This window comes from Pinus tabuliformis, chromosome X (genome assembly GCF_031772625.1).
Source record: "Pinus tabuliformis cultivar Carrire ecotype Pingquan chromosome X, CPIR1, whole genome shotgun sequence".
Classification (NCBI taxonomy): Eukaryota; Viridiplantae; Streptophyta; class Pinopsida; order Pinales; family Pinaceae; genus Pinus; species Pinus tabuliformis.
Window position 1 is genome coordinate 739,542,146 of NC_142308.1, and position 16,712 is coordinate 739,558,857.

The following is a 16,712-nucleotide window of genomic DNA, read 5'->3' on the forward strand; positions in this document are numbered from 1 at the left end:
AACTTCAGGAGAGTAGTGGTATATAATTGATCTTTTACTTTTGCATTGATGAGGGCTCAAACATTCCTCAATGCTCATCAGGCACCCATATTTTTAATATTGCACTGATGAAGGCTCAAACTTTCCTCAAATTTTGCAGGCACCCATGTTCTCAATGTACCTAGAGCCTTCTGAAACAACCCAACATTCCATGTCAAAGCACAAAGTTTCATGAACTTTAAGAGAACAGATTATGTCCATGAACAGATTATGAAAAAGGTGTTTTTATAACAACATAACAATGGGAAAACATAAATATACTTATCATATGATAAAGGTCCACTTGATGATGCCATGATAACCTAGCTTATCTATTCATGTGCTTATCTATTATACATTGATGTCGTGGTGATCATATATCTCATTGATTTCTTATCCCTTGCATCTACAATTACTTGTTTACAATGAACAACCATTCTTTGGATTTAAATCCTTTGAACAAATGTTCCTTTTTTTTATAATAACTATAGTTTGCTAGGCCTCGTTGAAAATTTGAACTAGGGGCTCCATTTGTAAATGAGATAGCAACACTCATAATTAACGCTGAGTGAAACACCATCCCTGACAAAATTGTTTCTTTGAGTTCATGTCCAGTGAACAAGTGTTTGTCGCATTTGTTCTCAAATTGTTTTTTGTCATTGGTTTGTAGCATAAGTTAGAAAGCCACTAATGCCCTAAACTCTGCATATACAGTGCTTGTATCCTACAAGTCTACACCCCGAAATTGGTAATTAAGTGTGTAGGATTTAAACCAATAAATTGACCAACATTTGTGTTCCTTGTTGTTTGACTTGGTTAATTCATGTCTTACAATATTACCAATTTTGTGATATCTCTACAAGAAAGTAAAATAGCAAGTCAATTTAATCAATGTCAATTCATTGCTCACTAAGGGAATGTTTTTTTCACATCAAATGCCTACCTATGGAAAGAAAATTGCCCATGAGTAGCACTTCAGAATGTTCAACATTCATGCAAAAGATGAGTGTTATCTTCCATTTAAGGTCTGGTCTTAATGCAGTCCCTAAATAATCATGATTATAAAGTTTTTATGATATAAATATACATAGATGTGGGTCAAAATATTAGACACATTGGTAATTAATAACATGGAATGCTATCATCAATTTCAATGTTGAACAGGGGTTTGTCGAATCTTATAAATTTTTGCATTAAGATGAATCACATCAGTTCCTCATTTTCCGAAGAAGTTAGATAAAAATGTCATAGTGCACAATGAAGCAGTGTCAAGTAAGTGGTTCAAGTCATTAATTGACAAGAGGATGGATCATCTACAACACAAATGACAGGAGGAAGGCATCAAAAGCATGGACAACACCATGATTTCTTATGTAAAGGAGACAGAATGTGTTGGTTGGTATGGATATATTTTTTATTTGTGTACTTTATAAAACTACAAACTTGTATTTATGTAAGCATTGAAGGTTATAGAGTATGGACAGGATGCATAATGTATTGGTTGGTATGGATGTAAGGGTTTATTTGTGTACAAGGAGAAAAAATAAACTATAGCCTCTAGAAGTGATCCATTATGTCCTTCTAAACAAAGATATGATATGCAGATCCATGATGGAAAGATAATAAATTCACACAAGCATCTAGTTGGTAACAGAGTTCATAATTGAAGCATTAGAATAACTAAGAATGCACGTTTCAGGTTGACTTGGTTCAAAAGCAACATGTTCAAAAAACTGCACGTCAAGATGCTATGAACCCAAGAGCTTCTTTCTTAAATATGAACAGCGTAAATAAAATTAGATTTGTTTTGATAATATAACAAATCTAACATTTGAGAATATATTTGAAGAACAATTTAGATTGATGTCCAAAACACTACTTCATTCCCAAATTGTGGTGTGTATACAACATTGTTACAGCTTAGTCTGCAGTATTAGACCAATTACGTGAGAAAATACAGAAACATTGCAGTAAAAAGAACCAACAATTCAATTTGTTGAACAATTACAGAGCCATGTGAATTAACTCGACATTCCATGTCAAAGTTCAAAATTTCATGAAACTTCAGGAGAGTAGTGGTACTGCCATGAATTCTCATGGCAGTACTTAATGACCATTATTAATTCTTTGATCAATTTAGCAGCCTGGTGCTCAGAGTAGCATCCATTCCTAGACATCTCATCGATCAGGCGTCCACCAGAGCATAATTCCATCACAAGATGCAAAGATTCTGCATCTTCATACACGGCTTGGAGTGTGACAACACTGGGATGGCCTGAAAGATGCTGCATAATCTCAACTTCCTTATGCACGTTTTCTTCAGTCTTTTTGGGCAGAGTCTTGCAGGCCAGCTCTTCTCCAGTAGCCTTGCTCTTGCATATTCTTACCAGACCAAATTTGCCTCGTCCCAATTCTAGGCCTAAAGAATAATCAGTTTCAAGCTTCCGCTTCCTGCCAGTCCGAGTAGCATGATCAATGCAGCCAACCTTTCTCTTTAACCCTCGTCCTGGTGAATTAGGTAAACAACCCCTTCTTGGAGGAGGAGCAGTAGCAGCTGCTGTAGGATGCAGATGCCGGGAACCCAATTCTTCGTCCCTCATCTTTTCTTTCCTCCGCTTCCTCTGCTGTTGGAAAGAAAGGTGTGTGGCCAATGATGTGGAAGATGCACCATCATCACATAGACGAGCTCTCTGTTCCAAAATGGCAAGATCTATTGCTGCTCCTTTTCGCTTCCTTCTTAATGAATCCATAGCCAAGGTCTCTGGGGTTTCTCGACCACAGAGGACGCGAAGAATGACTATTTGTCAAATAGGAGCTAGGGAAAACAAATCGATCTGTGGACACAAGAAAAAACCAGTAAATAAAACAAGAACAACCACTCATACGATCTGAAATGCTTCTTCAAAACAAAAAGCACGAGAAAACAAAGAATCAAAACTGCCTACGCTGTGTCAATATATGACAAGCTCATGATACCCTCCCATTTTCTTCATAATGCGTAGTCATTTCTACACTAACGAATACCCTATTTTCTAATTCACGAAATACATCAAATACCCTTCTCAATATTCCACCGAAATTAATCCAGAAGAATTATAGCGCCCTCTTTTCAAATCCCATCCCCAACATTATACATCCTACTACCGCAAATATGCCCCAACCCTCCTTTCCACACAGAGACGCGAGAAAAAGAAAACCCTGAGCCCCAAAATTTAGGAATCGTTACATACCTCTGGCATTCTCTGCTGATCGCCTCAACTCCCGCTAGAATATCCGTGAGAAAACCTCAATTTCGCATCCGGCAAGTGCATAATTCCGGGTCGCAGAACTACAATGACCGATACAATTTGATAACCCTCGATGTTTGACGAGCCACTTTCGGACCACCAAATTCGCAATAGAAATACTCATTCGACTCGGCTCCAAATAGCATTGCCAATGCCGTCGCCGAACACCCCGCAAAAATCTGAAATATTGTTAACATTAGTTGCTCCGTGAACCTGATGATTTTACATTACAGGGAATTTCGATTTCGCGGGTTTTACAATGAAAATAACAGCAACCAGAACCTGATGATTTTACATTACAGGGAATTTCGATTTCGCATTGAAGGGAATTTCAATTAACAGAGTCGGAGGTGTCACCGAATTGTACCTGGGTGGCGAGCTGCAGAGCGGAGGAATTGCAGAGCGGGAGGCGCCGAGTCGTGGAGGAAGGTGCGTGAGCATTACTCCGATCGCCATTCCTCAATTCGAATTCGAAATGGCAATAACACTTCCGCGGCTGCAATTCCAGATCGGATCCGATCTGTCAGGGGATGTCAGAATTTCCAGCTGCGATCGGATTTTCTGTCAGGGAATGTCAGGATTTCCAGGGAGGGTGGCGGAGAAGGAGGGTGGCAGAGCTAGGGGAGGGTGGTGGAGGGCAGAGGGATTGCCGGCGGCTGGAGCCGGATGATTTTTGGGGCGGCCGCTGGAAACCGGGCCATTCCTCCACCTAGGTACACTAATCCTTAATAAATTAATCCTAGAAGATAATTAAATAAATAGTGATTTACTTAATTATTCTTCATGGGTTTATTTATAAATTTCTTAACAAATGTGGTTTATTAAGTAATTTCAAACAGTGAAAGCAATTTTACTCTAGTAAAATTGGCCCTACATGGTGTACTTAGACCCATCTAGTAAATTATGGCTAAATGATCATTTTTTTGTGATAAAAAATCTCTTAGATTTTCAATTTTACCCACATAGTAACCCATTTAAATTTACATTTGACCATTTACATTCATCCACTTTCACCTTTTGACTTTTACAAAAGTCAAACTAGAAACTCTGAAAAATTACATAGTGAAAATTTTAATTAAAATCTCAGAAAATTTCATAAGCGTAGCACCAAGTTTGAGGCCATTTTTAGGTGCCTTCCTGAAGTCAAAATTGAAATCTAAAAGAATGGTAAACTAGCCTTGTCTGTCTAGTTTCCAGAACATCTTGAATTTTTGAAAATGACCCATGGGAAGGCCTCCAAAAACACATTCTCCCAAGGTGTCTCCAGATGCGTCGTGCCAAGACCAGAAGGGTCGCATCAGCCAGCAAAAAGGTTGCAAAAACGACGTACCTCCTTAGAAAGGTCGCAACTCCCAAAATGCAAAAAAACCCTCTATTTTTCACAAATATTTCTCCTTTTTGAGTTTGCACGATGATGACTGAGAGATCTTGAGATTTTTAAGAGCGCAAATGAGTTAAAAAAAAACTCATCTCACCCTTTTAAACTCAAATTTTGAACCTTGACACTTCATAACCTTTGAAATTTGAACCTATGTAACTTTATTGGCTTTCTTGAAACATTGGATCTTTTTGGAACTCTGAACTACAACCTTTGGAACTTTGAAGTACTTATTACATATAAAAACATAAAATTACATTTGAAATCAAAATTTATCAAAGAGACTTTCTTATTAGTATATTACCACTCCTCATTTGCCAGATTTTATGCATGAAATGAAAGTTTTAGTGACCTTGAAACCCTAATGACCTAATGGATACACTGGACTGAATGAAATCATGATGGTGATGATTGACATGATGATGATAGTCTCTTAATGATGATACACTTAGCTGAGTGATGAAAGTGTCCGACATGTGAAATTCTTGAGAGAGTAGAAATAACCCTAGATACACTAACCAGTGACCAAATTTTATTCTGAAAACCTAGTGACATGATAAAATTTGACTTTGAGACCCCTAAAAAAACTTGGTAAAAGAATATTTGATCACTAGTGATAGGCTAAACTGACCGACACTAACAGGGTGTCTACCTACAATGCATTAGCAGTTTGTAGACGATGCCATGTTACATGGAATCCCTACAGTGAAGGAGGGTTGATTGTTTAAGTCTATCCTAGATACTTTTGCTGCAAATTTAGGTATTGAGATAAACCATTCCAAATATATGATTCTCATTTTTAACATTCATACTTATATACAAAGGAATTTGACAGCTATCCTAGGCTTCCAAAGGAAACATCTCCCTTCCAAATATCTGGGAATCCCTCTTACTTTTCAAGCTTGGAAGAAATCCAATTGGGAAAAGATTGTATCAAACTTGGAAGACAGAGTCAAACGATGGACTTTTAGAGCCTTAAACCAAGCGGGAATGTTGGTTCTGACTAAAGCAGTGTTGAAAGCGATCTCGTGGTATATGTTATCAATACTACCAAGCGCTAAAGTGTTATGAAAAGGATTAGATAAATTCAAAGGAATTTCTCATGGAGAGGAGTCGAGGGTATGAGAAAATGGGAATTAGTAGCTTGGAATATGATATGTAAACCAAAATTTTTGGGGGGCTTAGGATTATAGGACCCTGATACTATCAATAGAGTGACTGGAGCTAAACTTTGGTGGTGGTGGTTAAAGGGAGGTTCTTCACCATGGGCCCAACTTTGGGGAGCGAAATATGCCCCCAACTAGCTCTCGCAAGACCTTGTTCATATGTCAAGGGTAATTAAAGGTGCAACGATATGGAATTTGGCCTGGGGTAATAGGGAGGTAATACAAAAATATTGTTTCTGGGAGATCAGAAAGGGAATGTCAACTCTATTTTGGGATGAGGATTGGCAATAACATCCTAATTTAAGAAAGAAAGTGTGGCACCCAATTCAAATGATGACTAAGAGTCAGGGATGATTAAAAGTGCACCAATTTTGGGAACAGGTGATTGATGGCAATAAATGGAGATGGAGCCTTAATATTTTTTGAGAGCCTTCATCAAAATGAAGAGGTGATCCAAGGAATAGTAGAGGAATTAAGTAAGATAAGAATCCTCTGTACTGATGGTTGGGATCAACTAAGATGGGGAAAGAAAGGTGAAGAATTTAATCTCAAATAAGCTAGAAATTATATTGAAGGTCACCAAGGCGAGGCATCTAATCCAGTATGGATGAGATTGTGGTCATTACCTCAATGGACCAAAATTAAAACTTTCTTGTGGTTGGTTTTATAGAGGATAGTGTTGACTTGGGAAAATATGGTGAAGAGAGGTTTTATTGGAGCGTCATGGTGTTGTCTCTACAAAAACGAGGAGGGGAATCTCAATCACTTGTTAAATACCTGCAGTTAAACTTCTATCATATGGGATTGGATGGCTTACATTTTCAGGAAAGACGATAGAATCACGGATAATATACATGATACTATTAAGAAATGGAGAGAGAACTACACTAAGAATGAAGTGGTAAATATCACCTGGTGCCTGGTCCTGAGTTTTATCATCTAGGTTGTATGAAAGGAACAAAATGACAAATTTTCTAGAATAAAAAGCTCCTAGTATAATTCCTGGTTGAATTAATTACACACTAACTAAAGGAAACAATTATCAGTAGAGGAGTCAAGTTTTCTGATGAGCAACCATCACCACAGGAGGTGAAAATCCTAAAATTACTTGAACTGGACAATCCTAGTTCATAGGTAACTCGAACCAAGGAACCTCAAATTCCTCTAGGTTCAACAATATGGATTCCTCCCCCCAAGGACTTCTTCAAGTTGAATTTTGATGGGGAATCAAAAGGAAACCTTGGGAAAGAAGGTGATGCAGGAGTTATATGAGACTGGACAGGGAAAATTTGCAGGGTATACTTCATCAACTTCAATCATGCTTCTAACAATACAACTAAATTCCATGCCCTGGAACAAGGGATGGAAATTTTCGTACGAGAGAGAATGGTCAATGTTATTATTGAGGAAGACTCAACGATTGCCATCCAAGCAGCAAGGAGTTTGAAATGTGGCTTGAAGTTAATTAAGTTAATGAGACACGAAGATCTGGCACAATTAACCTAGCACATTCAACAACACCTAGTCACTCTAACAACATTGGAATTCAGCTTGGTCCAATAGACAATGAATGTAGTGGTGGACAAGTTGGCCAATGAAGGGGTTGTCAACTAGCAGATGCTTACAGATGTGGCATTACCCGAACTCCAAGAAGGACAGCTAAGGGAGGAATGTTGGAAGTTGGAAGAGAAGGACAGCTCCACGACAACCAACATTGAGTATAATGCAATGGTGGGTCAGGGCTCGGGCAGAGCTCCACCTGCTCACACGGTTGATTAAATCTTATATTGTGGAAGAGAGTAATAATTAACTGAGGCAAGAGATGGGACATGTGGGAGAATTGCATGGATAAGGTGGTGGATAAGGAATGTGAATTTATGAGCACCTTAATCAAGGTGTGTCATGAAAGGTGGTTCATAAATGATTAGGAGGAGAACGAAAAGTGGGCATGTACGATAAACGCAAAAGATATGTATGAGAAGCGAAAAATGGTGATGATGAGTCTGTCAAAATTGTTGAGACTAGAGAACGAAATGGATGTATGAAGAACACTCACACAGGAGGAAAATCCTATCACAGATAGATTGAAGTTTGTGAATATTATGGTGGTAAGTACCGAAAGGCATGTTGGCCAAGGCACTCTAGTAGTAAAGGCTTTAAATTCTTAGTTGGATTCCCTCTCTTTCAAATTATGCTTGGTAATTGAGTGTTTTTGGAGTAGTAGGGAACTAATAAGAACCGATTACGAGTTGGAAAGCGCAGCCGAGTTGAGGATGGGAAGGGTCAGTGGGTAGGCCAAGGGGGAGAACTATAGTAGAGGCTTAGGATGAAGGTTGTAGTAAATGCACCGTAAGGGAAAAAGGAAGGATTTTCATTCTATTGTCCCAAAGGAAAAGAAGTGTTGGAGATTTGGGAAAATGAAGTTCGCAAATAGAGGAGGGATATTCTTGACAGCGAAATTAAGGAGGAGATAAACTGGATCATAGACACTGGTGAAACCAGGACCCGTGCAACCCTCTATCATAAAACCCTAGAAACTGCTTGGCATGTGAAGACATTGATAGGAAATTTGCAAGTGGAAGGCTCTGAAGGAAGGGCCAAAGGTCAGGGATATACCTTGGGTCAACTGATGACCATCAATTAATGACTTGGAGGGATTGAATATGTCTTGAAGACATTGGTAAATATTGAGAAGTTGCAAGATGGTCGTATCAATGACCTGAACAACATGTTCACTATTTATCTGAAGTATATACATAGCAGTGACATTACTCTGGGGGTAGCGAAAGGAGAACCAACGTGCCTCAGGAAGTACAAGGAAAGATAGGTAGGAGGCCCTGATGTTCCCATGGTGGTGACTCCAACGACGACTATTGCGAGTGCTCCAACTTGTAAAGTTTGTGCAAAATGAGGTTCAGGAAAGCGACAACTCTTTTTGTCTCGTTTAATATGATAAAAGATTACTTAAATAGTAGTTTAAGTATGCAACCTAGTAGTTTTTGTGTTAATTTTACATCTATAAATCAAATATACTAGCTAGAGAGGCCTAATAGGGATTATAGTCGTAATAGTATGTTTTTTAAATGTGACAAGAGACAGAAGAACTTAATGGTTTTCTCGGATAGAGGTTGTATTAAGACAGTTTATTTTTGCAGTTGGTCTAGTTTCCAATCTCGCAGATCAACTTTTATTTTGTATTGCGATTTTGTCAAAGTAATATAAATCGTTTCTGTTGACTTACAAAAAATATAAAATTAAAAACAAAAAGATAGTAACAACAAAAAAAATCAATCTTCGCCATAAATAAAATACAAAAATCAATCTCCCCCATAAATGAAATACTTCAATTTCCACTTTAAGTTTACATCAACTTTATATATAGACATAAATTAATTGAAAGTAAAAATGATTAATTTATTTTTTTAGTATGAGGGAGATATGTCATTTCATTTTATTAGTGTTTTTCTCAAAACCGACATAGATCTATCTTAACTCCACATCTACCAAGAGCCAAGATGAATCAAATCTCTCGAGGTGCAAACTGTTCCTCAAGTTTTCTATTGAAAAAGTTGTTTGCATCTCCATAAATTTTATCCCTCTCGATGCTTGATATACTAGTTATTATTAATTGTTACATGTATATATATCATTAATATTTTCATCAAAATTATTGGTAATGCTGTTATATTATTACTATTTTTTATTTCCATTTTCATATTCTTGTTTTATTCATTTTATCTTTATATTATTTTTTAATAAAATACTAATATTAATTTGCATTCTTTAATATTAATATTTATAGTATATTTATTCATTATTAATTGATAATTACATTAAATAATATGATTGGAATTTCTCTCTCTCTCAATCTCTCTCTCTACATATATACACACACATATTGAAACACACATTAAATATGTTATTAATAATTTTTTTAAATATTACATGTCAACTTCATATTAAATATTGAAGGAATTAGAAAGAACAATATGAACTCTCTTGTTGTTCCTCTCTCCTTATATTACAATATTTTACTCAATAGTCATATTGAAATATTTGATTTATGACTCACATTATTATTTTTATTATTAATAATAAAAAATTTAAATATTATATATCAACTTTATATTAAGAATGCAATAAATTACAGATCTCTCACAATGAACAATAAAAATATAAGAATTTATTTAATTTAAATTATTTTATTTTTCTCTATATATTGATATGAAATAATGCTATCTAATATGAACATTGAAATATTTTATTTATGATTAACACTAATTTTTTATTGCATTGAGAGGCGCTCTACAACCCAGTATATATGAGAGAGATGTTGTCACGTAAAGTAACATTACATTAAAAAATATTAAAAAAATATGAGGGAGATGTTGTCACGTAACATAACGTTAGATTAAAAGAAAATATAAAAAAAAGTAATGAAGGAGATGTTGTCACGTAACCTAATGTTACATTAGAAAAAAAAAATAAAAAAATATGAAGGAGATGTTGTCAAGAAACGTAATGTTACATTAAAAAAAATATGACCAGCCTAGATCCACCTTAACATCGGATCTATCAAGCGCCGAAAGGGATGAAATCTCTCGAGGTGCAAACCTATTTTTTGAGTGCAAAACTTGAGGAAAGGTTTGCACCTTGAGACATTCGATCCCTCTCAGCGCTTGATAGATTCGGTGTTAATATGGATCTAGGTTGGTTTCAGTCGTGTGCGGTCATACAAAATTTGTTGAACATCTAATTATTTTGATAATTTTAAATATGCTAAATATGTCTAAGGTTAATTTGGTCAATTTAATTTAAAATTTTCTTATTTACCTTAAGTTGTTGAGATGAGAGACACTGTTAGTAACTTGAATGATGAAAAATGATGAAATAGAAATTTTGAGTGAAAAGTGTCAATGTAACAATTTTGATAGATAGAAAATGCAAATACTAAGAATATAGTCAATTATAAACAATCTTCATTGCAATCAATATGAAACTATTTTTTTTCCATTTTCTCATATCGATCATATGAAAAGAGTAGTTGGAATCATAGACCATTCAAATATTTAACTCAAGCTACTGTAGTAAACAACATACCTTGTCTCTGTTGCTCTATATTAATAGTAGTTTTCTCCGAAGTCAATCATTGCGAGTTATGGAGTGTTAAACCCCAAATAATTTCCAACGGTAGTTATTTTCTATTACCACATTTGAATGCAAAGTAATTAACAATGTTGAATGATGGAAAATGGGAATAATAAGAATGTACCCAATTATAAATTCAAGTAAGAAAACATTTTTTTAGGATGAAAATTCAAGTATTGTATTTATGGTTGAATAATTTTTATGTGCTTACACTGAGAGGGAGTGTGTATGTTTTGGGGGTGAGAAGGAGAGACAAGGGGAGATAGAGATATAGATGGGGGGGAGAGGTAAGAAGAGAGAAGCAAAGACAAGGAGGGAGGAAGAGATATGGATATGGAGAGAGAAATGTTAGAAAGAGAGAGAAGGGGAAGAGAGAGAGGGAGGGGAAAGGGAGGGAGGGACGGAGAGAGAGATAGATATGGAGAGAGAGAGTGTATGTTTATGGGCTGAGATAGATAAATAGAGAAGGAGAGACAATGGGAGATAGAGATATAGATGGAGGAGGTAGAGATGTGCTTACATTGAAATCAATGCACATTGTTTATCTAATTACTTTGAAACTAATGTACATCATACATCTTGTTGCATCAAATTAGAAATCAACATCTACACTAAAATCAATGCATCTAGTGTAAGGTATTAAATATGATTAGAAATCGACATCTATGCTGAAATCAATGCATCTAGTGCAAACAATCAAATAGGATTATAAATCAATATCTACACTAAAACCAATGCATCTAATGCAAGCAATCAAATATGAGTAGAAATCAACATCTACGCTGAAATCAATGGATCTAGTGTAATGTATTAAATATGATTAAAAATCGACATCTACACTAAAATCAATGCATCTAGTGCAAGCGATCAAATAGGATTAGAAATCAATATCTACACTGAAACCAATGCATCCTATGCAAGCAATCAAATAGGAGTAGAAATCAACATCGACACTGAAATCAATGCATCTAGTGTAAGGTATTAAATAGAATTATAAATCAACATCTACACTGAAATCACTGCATATAGTGGATGTGATAAAATAGGATTAGAAATCAACAACTACATTGAAATCAATACATCTATTTTAGTGAAAATCTAAAATATTCATGACTTTCTAGATCTAACTTCTATGTCTGTATTTGTCTATGTGAGACTCTTTCTTCTTCCCTCTCTCTCCACCTTCCATTCTGTGTCTATCTCCCTCCTCCTCTCCTTCTCTCTCTTCCCCTCCCTCTCTCCCCTGTCTCACTCTATCTGCCTCTCCCTAACTTTCTCTATCTTTCTTTTTTTTCCTCTCTCCCCTTGCCATCTATATTTATACCTCCCTCCATCTCTCCTTATTTGTCTTTCTATCTCAACCCCCTAAACATATGCCACGCTCTCTCTCTCTCCCCATATCTCTCTCTCTCTCTCTCTCTCTCTCTCTCTCTCTCTCTCTCTCCACCTTTCTCTCTCTATGTCTTTCTTCCCTGTTGTTGGGAAAAGTATCCAATTCAGAATGCCCCTATCCCACTCTAAGGTGTGATAGTGCCTTAGCAACAAACAAGGTAAACTAATTGAGTATTCTTCCTTATGAAATGTAAATGAGGAGGAAGGATGTAACTAACCTGTGTCTTCCGCTAGTTTGTCGATCCAATCACTCCTCTCTACAGTGGCTCTCAGCTCCTTGCTCCTTCACCGGCCCAGCTTCACCGAATTCCTGCAAGATCACAAGAGAGAGAAACTACACAAAGATACAGATATACATTCATAAAAATCTCAAGATCAGATTAAGCTAAACATGTAAGCATAACAAAACATCATTGGTACACAACATGTAGGAGAAACTCAAATAGTTTATTGATATGATAATAAAGTCCAAGAGGAGATACAACCAAGTAAGTTCCGATCCAGCATCTACCTCCCAGCAAAGGAATCCCTTATTCTCCTCCAACAAAGCATAAATCACCCAATGTACTAATCTCAATCTCAAACCAACAACAATTCTCTGCAAAGTACAAAATTCCAGCCTCCTGGACCTCTAGGTGAGAGATCCATATATAGATGTAAGCAGAGAGGATGAGTCAGCTTATGTTTTGACTTGTGGCTTCTCTCTGTCAGTTCTTGCTTCCACTTGGAGGTTGAGAACCTCTTACTCATCACTAGTCGAATTCATTGAGGCAAGTGTCCTTGGAGAAGATTCTGGAAGCTTCCAGGGTCTTTCCACCTCGTTGAATGAGCTTGCCATTTGTCATTTCCCGCTCAACGCACCCTGGTAGTGCTTCCACCTGCGTTGCAGTGCACCTAGCCAGTGTAGTCTCTGCATTTCAACGCAGGCAGCTAGTGGAGCCTCTGAATTGATCCTGAATTGACTATTTCTGAGTGGTTTTTGGTGGAGAACTTCTGGGAGAAGCTGTCATCGGTTGACCTTGTTCTTTTAGGAGCTGTAACAACATCTTTAGGGACTTTGGATCCCTTGAATTATGGACATTTCATGCTTATAGCTATAAGGCACAAAAATGTCTATAACAGTTGCCCCCTAAAGTATGAGGTTGTTTATCGGGTGAAATGCTTTATTAGGAGGATCCGAAGTTCATTCAATGCTGGGAGGAGACCTGTAATAAGATACAATACAATACATTATTTTTCATACTGTTTTCATGATCTAGCTGAGGCGGGAATTCCCATGCTCAGCTTTATAAATTCATTTTTATGTACATCGGACAGACAATTGTCTGATGATAGAAGGATGATCCTGCTGAAATCATCATCCTTTGGTAGGATGATTGTCTGTGCTGCAATGTTGTACACGTCAATGTCTTTATTTTTCCTGAATATATATCACGGCCCGGATGGATGAAACTAGATCCGGGGTCTTCAAACTCGTTCGATCTTCACTCTAAGTACAAGTCGATCCATGTGAGAAATGTTCTGAAGTCGAACATGGAAAGACATCGCTTGATTACCAGTCAATGAGGTAAACCGTTAACAAGCGCGGGAGGAATCACCGATAATGATAATGACCCTCAAGGTACTGCAGTACAATTCACGTGGTGTGAATAAAGGACTTGGTGTCGAACACCACGCAAAATCTTTCGGTCGAAGGTCATTGATGTATACCTGTCGCCAGAAGTGAGAAACTTGCCATTTAGGCATGCAAGCTTCAAAGTACTGAAGGGGGTGTCCCTAGATAAACTTCTTGGATAATGAGCTGATGTCGACAAGAAGCGATCCGTCAAAGGAGGGCCTTAATGTATCCCACATCAGTGACACGGAACGGAGCAAATGATTTTGATGGAGGTGAAAACGATCTGATGATATATGGTTCAGGGTGGCAGTCATGAAAGAATGAAGGATAATGTATGGTAGTGGACGGGACATGGTTGACTTCTCTGGATGACTTCTCTTGAACATATCGGCGACACTTATGTGATGGATTGGTAGCATTTACCCCAAATATGGATGGTATGGTGAGACCATGGCGATGTGGCCGGTGAATGAAACAACCCAACTCGACTCAGGCACGGAGTGGAAGTGTCATGTTCAAGAGCGACTTGCTACCAATAAAGTTCTTTGAGTTTCTTCCCAATTTTCCCCAGTCATTGCTAACCAGTACCTCTTTATTTTTGTCAAGCTTGAGGAGGATAACATATTCTTGTTCTATAATTTTCCCTTCGGGCAAACCCATCGCTATGTTTTAACGAGCCTAGCGATAATGAAACTCGTTCTCGTCTAAAGACAAGTTTGTCGCTATTAATGTTTTTTAACGAGTTTAACGACAAAGATAACTCGGTCCCTTTTCATTTTTAGAGAGTCTAGAAAGGTACGTAAAGATAACTCCAAAGGTCCTTTTTCGTCATCTAATCCCTTAAGTCCGAAAAAGTATAAAACAATACAGAAGGGATGAATTTTCGAAAGTTTTAACGAGCCGAACAAAACAAGCGCTTGATCTTTTTGTGCAATAATCCCTCAGGTCCAAAAAGATTAAAATCTAGAGGAGGGATAGCACTTCCGGTCGCTTTAACGAGCTGGAAGGCCAAAACTCGGCAATCTTTTCATATTTTACAAGTCAGATGAAAAGAGCTTAAAGAAGACTCGTCTTTTGAGGAACGAGTGATAAAACGGGTTAGCAGCTGATTCCAGGTAAGGGTTGGAATTTTCCAATCACGGCAGTGTCACAAGGATGGCTAGTGAAATCACTCTTCACAGTTGTTCCTCAAAATGGGTAAACAATCAATATGGAGGTGAATGATTGGCCAATGGAAAAGTGGAGGTGACGGTGCAAACACGACCAAGGCTTTAGTGGCTGATAATATTACATTCACGGTGGTTATTTACCGGAGGGTAGTTCATTTTTTAACGAGCTTAAACGCGGAAAAACACTGCTCGGTCTTATGTTTATTTTTTAACGAGAATGAACTATGTGCTAAAACTGCTCGATTATCCAGTCATATGATAAGAATGTCTCATGTAAGATTCCATTTTTTATGGATCTTGCGCCTTACCAAAGCTATGCCCCGCATCCTTTCTTTATGCAAGTTAGGAAACGATTAACCCAAAAAAACATATAAATAACCGCTCTTTGCTTGCACTCCGAAAGGTTTGCATGCCCCCAGGTATAAAACAGAGTTTCAAGGTTACCTCTACTTCACTTCTGTTAAAACAATTGTTTTACCGAGAGAGACCTACCTCTTTCAGGTTACCCAAAGATTGTCCTGTTAATCTTTCAAACAAAACACTTCTTCGGCGATATCTACCGAGATAGACAAAGGTGAGTGACAACGAGCGCCAAACACATAACTTTAACAAGAGAATATTATTCCAGAACAACCCCACTTCCAACCACGGACGGGGTATGGACTAGTCATATTCTCCCGCGGAAACCTACCCTATACCCAAAGTTTTCCTGCCGAAGTAGACCAGGACGCATGCCCCCTGGGTTCCAGTCATATCCCTCCGAATTACTTGCGCTCATCGGGAGGATGGACCGTGGGTTGAGACATTTCTTGCGTGAAGAGACCATTTAGGGACGGTATATGACTATTTGCGATGCGTGATCCGGGAAATGAAAGTTGGTCCACGAGCTTGACCACTCTTCCTTCGTGCGGAAAACACATTACTCTAAAGAGTGAGGAGACAATGGCTCCCATGCAATATATATAGTCTCGTCCAAGGAGTAGGTGTTGTGGGGAAAAATGCCTATGCAGGACGATCCTATCCACCTAAGGTGTGACAGTGCCTTAGCAACAAATGAGTACAGCTATTCTGGTTTCTTCCTTTATGAAATGTGAAAGAAGAGAGATCAATAGACTTACCGGTGTCTTCCGTTTGTCCCTCGATCCGGTCTCTCTTCTCTTTGGGAGTTCACAGCTACTTGCCTTCTTGCTTATCCAGCTTCAACTTCCTGCAAGATCACAAGAGAACAACTACTTGCGACAAGAGAACAGCTACTTGCGACAAGAGAAGAACACTACACAAATATAGATATTCACATTCATAACTAGTTTAGGATTAGAAATAAACCAAATACACTAATGCAATCATACATCAAGAATACATCAGAATATAGGAGAAACCAAGATAGCTTTATTGATGAATAACAAGGTTCAGGAAGAGATACAACCTAGAGGGCTCCAATCCAGCATCTCCTTCCCAGCAAATGGAATTCCTATCTTCACCCCTTTCAAAGCATTAAGCACCCAATGATTCCAATCTCAAACCAACAGCAATTCT

General features: G+C 37.6%; 1 pseudogene across 1 annotated transcript; it reads right to left on the reverse strand.

Moving 5' to 3' along the window:
* Positions 1-2,072: 2,072 nt before the first annotated feature.
* Positions 2,073-3,441, reverse strand: LOC149142035 (serine/threonine-protein kinase PEPKR2 pseudogene; annotated as a pseudogene). Its single transcript, XR_016265090.1, has 2 exons — positions 3,249-3,441; positions 2,073-2,852 (listed from the first exon to the last, which is right to left on the reverse strand). The product of XR_016265090.1 is annotated as a serine/threonine-protein kinase PEPKR2 pseudogene (transcript).
* Positions 3,442-16,712: the final 13,271 nt, after the last annotated feature.